At 35.3% G+C, this 7,578-nt stretch overlaps 1 long non-coding RNA gene across 1 annotated transcript; it reads right to left on the reverse strand.

Moving 5' to 3' along the window:
* Nucleotides 1-4,235: 4,235 nt before the first annotated feature.
* Nucleotides 4,236-5,763, reverse strand: LOC146483322 (uncharacterized). The gene is made up of 4 exons (XR_014863873.1): nt 5,438-5,763; nt 5,210-5,245; nt 4,712-4,777; nt 4,236-4,351 (listed from the first exon to the last, which is right to left on the reverse strand). It is a non-coding gene; the product is annotated as an uncharacterized LOC146483322 (long non-coding RNA).
* Between the last annotated feature and the right edge of the window lie 1,815 nt (nt 5,764-7,578).

Here is a 7,578-nt window from a genome sequence, read left to right on the forward strand (position 1 = left end):
AAACAGTTACTATGTTCAGAAACCTTTTAATCTCCTCATTCGATGCTACAATACGAGTAAAGAGGGCTTTCCACCCAGCCCCAGCTTCGCGAGGTTTTGCGAGTCACGTATTTCTAGTTTCAAATTTTGGAACTGATTTTGGTACAGCAAATCTGTTTTGAAACAAGAAATTAGTGGTTGTTTGACTTCAGAGTACAGCAAATCTGTTTTGAAACAAGAAATTAGTAATTGTTTGACTTCAGAGTACAGCAAATCTGTTTTGAAACAAGAAATTATTGGTTGTTTGACTTCAGAGTACAGCAAATCTGCTTTGAAACAAGAAACTAGTGGTTATTTCCCTTACGAAAATAGTGCCTATTTTATATCTATTTTATATGTATGTTTTAAGCTATTTTTTTGCTATTTTTTTTGTATTTTTTCTCTATTTTCAAGACTATTTTAAAGCTATTTTTTACCTATCTTAAACCTATTATTTTGAAACAAAAAATAGTAAAAAAATAGACCAACCAGCAAGTGATAACTACCTACAGGATAGTTTTAAAATAGCTTTAAAATAGCTATAAAATAGCTATAAAATAAAGAAAAATGTGTATGCAATTTGAAATGTTGATTATAAAATAGGCTTAAAATAGACATAAAACAGGGATAAAATAGAGGGAAAAACTTGAAAATAGGATTTAAATAGGTTTAAAATAGACATAAAACAGGGATAAAATAGGAAAAAAAACTTGGAAAATAGGATTTAAATAGGTTTAAAATAGACATAAAACAGGGATAAAATACCAAAAAATAGGGCATAAATATTCTTAAAATAGGTTTAAAATAGGGCAATAAAACAGCTATAAAATAGGTTGAAAGTAGGTGACAGTTCAAACTGTATCTAAATCCTCAGCCTAGATTTTCTAAAGGAGGTGTGCTTTAGTTGTGGTATTGGTCAATATTACATATCATAAATTTAATGATCAATAAATTATAGTCCTCATCTACCTACATATGTATATCTGGATGGTTAATAACATGCATTGCACACTATATGAATTTGTCATTCAAACCGTATACCACAGCCAGCTTGAGCTACAAACGTTATAAGTAACAGCAGGACAATTTCACAATGAACTTCTCTGGAAAGAAACATTCAGAACATGGCTTTGTCTAGAATTGTGTTAAGGTTTAAGGGGAAGTGCTAATAAGAAAGATGATTGGATTGATAAAAAAGATTGCACCTTTGCCATTTTCAACTGTGATATCAAGCAATGACCAAGACTGCATTAGGCAAGTTAAAAATATTTTATTTGGAGGTAATTGTTCCTGAGTTGTAGCAGCATAACTCACGATTCATTACAAAATCGAATCAGTAATAATCATAGCTTGGTAACGTGCATTTGACCTCCAGTGAAATTATATTTTTTATTGTACTGACTGTCCAGAAAATCGACCTGCGGGACTTTTCTTAGCTAGCGGGATTCAAAGCTCTTGCATGAAATCAAGGCAATTGGTCAGCCGGTCCAAGATTGCAACTAAACCCAAATCACACAGCATTTACACCTAGAAAGATTTAAAAGCGACATGAAAAGTATGCATTCTCCTAACGTCAAATGCAATAACAGATAAAAGTCTGGCAGTCATAAATGACTTAGCTTATATTTAACAGGATTTTTTCTGACTTGACTCTGAAGCTGCAGTCTTGAGTATTGGCCTTCACAATCTGTAGTAAAACAGAAAATTGTGCACTTTATAAGTCAGTTTGTCTTATTGATCAAGGCTGTTAGTATGATTTTTGACACATATTGCAGTGAGCTTTTCTCCCGTAACAATGATAAGTAAATTAAAAATATGAGGGTATACAGAATTTAACTCATGGTGCTAAAAAAGTATAATGTATTATTGAGCATGTAAAAAATAATACTTATACATGTACTCCATGAAGTTAATCATGCAACTTGAATCAAAATCAAGATTGAATGAACAAGTCTTCAGCTTATACCAAGACATGATATTAATTAATCTGGCTACAAAGTACTCCTTAAAAACGTTTGTGAAGGCTATAAATATGGATCATTATCAGCATGTGGGCCAAGTCCCCTTTAAAAAAATATTAAAATAAAAGAACCAAAAGTACCCGGATCATTATCAGCATGTGGGCCAAGTCCCCTTTAAAAAAATATTAAAATAAAATAACCAAAAGTACCCTATGTAACTAAGGTTGACAAAATAAGTAAATGTACAAAAAAAAAAAAAACAACGTATTTATATCAAGACGCCCTATTTTTTACTAAAAACACACTAAAAATCAATTTACTTTTACGTTTCTAGAACACTGAGCCTTTTTTAAACTTCAAGATTTCTTAAAATCGCCACTTTTAAGACTTCTTAAAGTCGCCACTTTTAAGACTCCTTAAGATCGCCACTTTTAAGACTTCTTAAAATCGCCACTTTAAGACTTCTTATAGTCGCCACTTTAAGACTTCTTAAAGTCGCCACTTTTAAGACTTCTTAAAGTCGCCACTTTTAAGACTTCTTAAAGTCGCCACTTTTAAGACTTCTTAAAGTCGCCACTTTTAATACTTCTTAAAGTCGCCACTTTAAGACTTCTTAAAGTCTACACTTTAAGAATTCTTAAAATCGCCACTTTTAACACTTCTTAAAGTCGCCACTTTTAAGACTTCTTAAAGTCGCCACTTTTAAGACTTCTTAAAGTCGCCACTTTTAAGACTTCTTAAAGTCGCCACTTTTAAGACTTCTTAAAGTCGCCACTTTTAAGACTTCTTAAAGTCGCCACTTTAAGATTTCTTAAAGTCGCCACTTTTAAGACTTCTTTAAGTCGCCACTTTTAGGACTTCTTAAAGTCTCCACTTTTAAGACTTCTTAAAGTCACTTATAAGACTTCTTAAAGTCGCCACTTTTAAGACTTCTTAAAGTCGCCACTTTTAAGACTCCTTAAAATCGCCACTTTTAAGACTTCTTAAAGTCGCCACTTTTGAGACTTCTTAAAGTCGCCACTTTAAGACTTCTTAAAGTCGCCACTTTAAGACTTCTTAAAGTCGCCACTTTTAAGACTTCTTAAAGTCGCCACTTTTAAGACGCCTTAAAATCGCCATTGTTAAGACGCCTTAAAATCGCCAATTTTAAGACTCTTTATAATCGCCACTTTTAAGACGCCTTAAAATCGCCACTTTTAAGACGCCTTAAAATCGCCACTTTTCAGACTTCTTAAAATCGCCATTTTTAAGACTTCTTAAAGTCGCCACTTTTAAGACGCCTTAAAACCGCCATTTTTAAGACTTCTTAAAGTCGCCACTTTTAAGACTTCTTATAATCGCCACTTTTAAGTCTTCTTAAAGTCGCCACTTTTAAGACTTCTTATAATCGCCACTTTTAAGTCTTCTTAAAGTCGCCACTTTTAATACTCCTAAAAATCGCCACTTGTGAGACTTCTTAAAGTAACTTTTAAGACTTTTTAAGTCGCCACTTTTAAGAAGACTTAAAATCGCCACTTTTAAGACCCCTTAAAATCGCCACTTTCAAGACTCCTTAAAATCGCTACTTTGCCACTTTTAACTCCTTAAAATCGCTTCTTTTAGGCTCCTAAGACTTCTCGAAATCGCCATGTTTTTGTCTCCTTAAAATCGCTATTTTCAAGACTCCTTGAAATCATGTAATACTTTTTAAAATCACCACTTTTACATGCGACTTTAAACTCGCCACTTTTAAAACTTCTGAAAATCGTTACTTTTAAGACTCTCTAAAATCGCCACTTTTATACTCCTTTAAATGACCACTTTTAAAACTTCTTAAAATCGCCCCTTGAAAGATTTCTTTAAAATTGGCCACTTCTAAGACTCCTTAAAAAATTCCGCTTGTACATTTAAATAGCGCTCCTTTATAAATTGTCATTGGTAATAAGTCGAAAAATCGCTTCCTTTAAAGACATTTACAAACGCCTATCTTTCAAAAATAAGCCTTCAATAATCTCAACAAGGATAAGTCTTTTAGTATTTGAAAGGGTAAATTTATATATGTTCGTACACACATTAATATCTTCTGAAATTTATTCTCTACTCAGTTTAATTTTTGTTTCAGTATCCATCCAATTATTGGTCTTAAACTACGCCTTCATCTATTATTTTGTTGGACTGGTTCCAACAATTCCGTTTTGACGGTGATGGACTCTAACTCATACCAATCATCACGCGTATTGAACATGGGATATTTGACAAGAGAATTGATGGAGAAGATAGTACAAATATCAGCAGTTTAATTCAGAATTGTTTTACATGTAACGTATAAAAGAATCCTCCCCACACCCTTCTCAGTGTGGTGAACATGTGTTTTACGATGTCTTGAAGCTCACCTGCAAATAGACAATATAAATAGTCAGAAAGAAACGAGGAGATGCTTGCATGTAAGTTTTATCACTTTATTTTCTTCTTTTATTGCGAAGCGCTTAGAAACTTTAGTATATAAATTTTATTATTATTATTATTATTATTATTATTATTATTATTATTATTATTATTTAACAACAACAACATCATTTTTTTTTACATATTCAGATATAAGTTGCTTGTCCCGCAAATAGCCACAAAGCTAGTCGAGGCGAGACAAGACGTTTCACGGGCGTATTTTTTATTATTAAAGCCAAGATTGTTATTTTGCACCATTGGGCCTTGTCTGTCTTCTATTTTCAAAAGAAAAAAGAAAAATTACTTACTGTTCCACTACCATCACCATCGTTGCCTTCATCTGGCTCTCTCCGTTGGCGTTTAGAGGACTCAGCCTTAAATATTAAATCAAGAAATCATCAATGTTTTGCTGACAAACTGGTCAACTAAAGGAAGACAATAAATTATTAAAATTTTGACAAAATGCAAGTGAAATTAATATTAATTTTTATTTAAACTTTTTAATACCATACCATAATTACCCCGAACGTAATTTGTCAGAAGTTTAGAAGTATAAATTGCCACATAGGCCCAGAGAAATCCAAGCTAAATTGTACAAAGTTAACACTTTGAGCGCTGGCAGAAACATGGTAGAGGTCAATGTAATAGCTTGTTGTACAATTTTTTTTCATTTTACATGTGAAATTGTAATAATAAACCTGAGTGTAATACAATTTGGTCTGCAATCATACGAGTGATAAGAATTGGGAGACCACATAGCAGGCGTCTAATTTGATTCAATAATGGGCGATACTTAATATTCCTACCTGTTCACTCAACGCCAGAACTCTCTTTTGTCGAACCTGAAGATAAATGATAATTGCTAAATGTTACTAATTGCCAGCTGAAACACACAATGATTGTATGGTGGAACCAAAACGAAATGTAAAACAAACATCTATGCTGCAGTTGATGCTACTGGCATTATTTTGTGTGCAGAGATATGAGTAGATGATAGCAGTTGGGCAGGCTGCGTTAATTGTAATTCTTAGTACCTCATCAGTGTCCACAATAGTGTCGTCACACGGATCACGCTCAGTTTCAACTTCAGTCTACAAGAGAAATTTTATTTCATATATATTGGACAATTGCAATAATGGACATCATTTGGTTTTGAGTGAAACTACATTATCGACTGCAGTTAAAAAATGTTTATAACAGTGTATGTTACTTGGACGGCTGACTGACTTTGCTCTTGGTTTCTCTTGTTTTATGGAACAATGATCAACGGTTTCAGAGATTGTCAGTAAAGTACATCTTATCATGCACTTCAAAACAAACAAAGTGAAGTGTTCGTCATTTAAACAGCATGATTGTTAATGACATATATATGTACAGTTAAGCGATTGCAAAATTAATTGTAACCGGTCGTAAGTGACTATTTCTTTGTTTTTTACAAAAACCTGTTATTTTCCTTTTGAAAAATTTGAAGTAAAGATTCGTTTGACAAATTTTGCGGTGTTCTGCCAAAGTTTAAAATTTTGGTGACAACGAAAGCTTTTGTACAATAAAATAGACGCTGACGCGATTCCGGCAGCGTTCATAGGTATCGCGATCGGTTAATACACTACCTTTGATTCCTTTTGTGAATGCCCTCTGAATTTATTGTAATAGTATTAGTATTGATGTTTGTGGGCGTAAATATGTTTTTGGCCCTTCTCAGAAATTTTAGTCCTCTCCGCAAAATGAGCCCGAGAACATCAACATCAACTCTATTGTTATATAACAAGCCAGATGTAAGTTTTCCAGCCAAGCTAGCAGACCATTCCTCGCATTGCCGTAATAGAAGCCGAGCCAGCCGAAGAGCAAGTCCTTGACCAGTTCGACCACCAACAGTACCCTCAGCAGAACATAATTTAAATTGTGATAAATAGCGAAAACAATCAGACTAGCCAAGCGAAAACCCGATCCACTTCAGAAGTCCCTAGCTGTAGTAAACGAGGAAAGGGGAATAGACCAGCAATTCTGCGCACAGAACGTGCAGGGAGAACAAGCTGGAAAAGTCTACGTCTACGTCTAGTATGCCAGGCGAAGTAAACTACTCCTATCCACTTCTACAGAGAATACTGAAAAGTCCGCTATTGATCCTATTAATGATGAAATACAGGGCTGCCAACCTAGCACGTCTTAAAATATGGAGATATGACTTCCCAGACAGCAAGAACAAAGCGCCTTACAGGGGCGTGGCATCAAGGCTACATTCAGGGCTTCAGTGAGGGGCGGGGGGGGGGGGGGGGGGGGGTTGACAAGAAGGAGAAACAGAATTTTCTAAGTCTGTACAATTAAGATTAAGAGTTTCATCTCCGAATGTCGAGTCTACGCCAAATACAAAACTTCAGCAATTATCCGAGAGATTACAGACATTAATCCGGAGAACGGGAGCTACACTTCAAAATCTAGAGATTACAGACATAAACCTGGAGGCCGGGAGATACGGTTAGAAATCTGGAGTCTCCCGGATTATCCGGGAGAGTTGTCAACCCTGAAATGGTAGAAGGTCCTACTACACACAAAACAAGCGACCACCGAATTAAGCCCCATCCAGCTATCACTTCAACACAGTGCGCTCTAGTCTTCTCTTCACAACAATTATGCACGGTACCCGTACACCACAACCAGGCGATCGTCATTCGGCTAGAAATTTGAACAGATAAGAATAACACTTCGAAAGAAACAACTGAACGTCCAAGAGAAGTTCAAACACGTTCCATATCAGGACCAGCCCTTGTCGTCAAAGACCAAACAGTTAAATCACAAATCATCTCACACGGAGACTTCTCTACAACCAAAAGGGAAACTCGACCGCCAGTTACCAGAGCAAGGCGCTGAGAAAAAAAAGACCGAAGTCCATTTCCAATCAGGCAACCTAAGACAAGGTCCAAAACTCCAGACTAGTGAACCCTTCTCGAAGATGGCCAAAAGTGCTCATCTCAGTCCAAAAGGACCGTCTCCTTCAAACTTCAAGCAGCAACGTAACACCTTTGTTAGTGGAACGATATGTGGTTGTCCCGCCGAATTCTTAGTTGATACAGGAGCTTGTATCTCAGTATACATGCCAGATTTGTCAATAATGTTTTTTCCAAAGAGTCTACCAACATCACGGTTCCTAGTACTTATTTAGAAGTGGATACCTTTA

The sequence above is a fragment of the Pavona decussata genome, unplaced genomic scaffold (genome assembly GCF_977016875.1).
Source record: "Pavona decussata unplaced genomic scaffold, jaPavDecu1.1 SCAFFOLD_39, whole genome shotgun sequence".
NCBI lineage: Eukaryota > Metazoa > Cnidaria > Anthozoa > Scleractinia > Agariciidae > Pavona > Pavona decussata.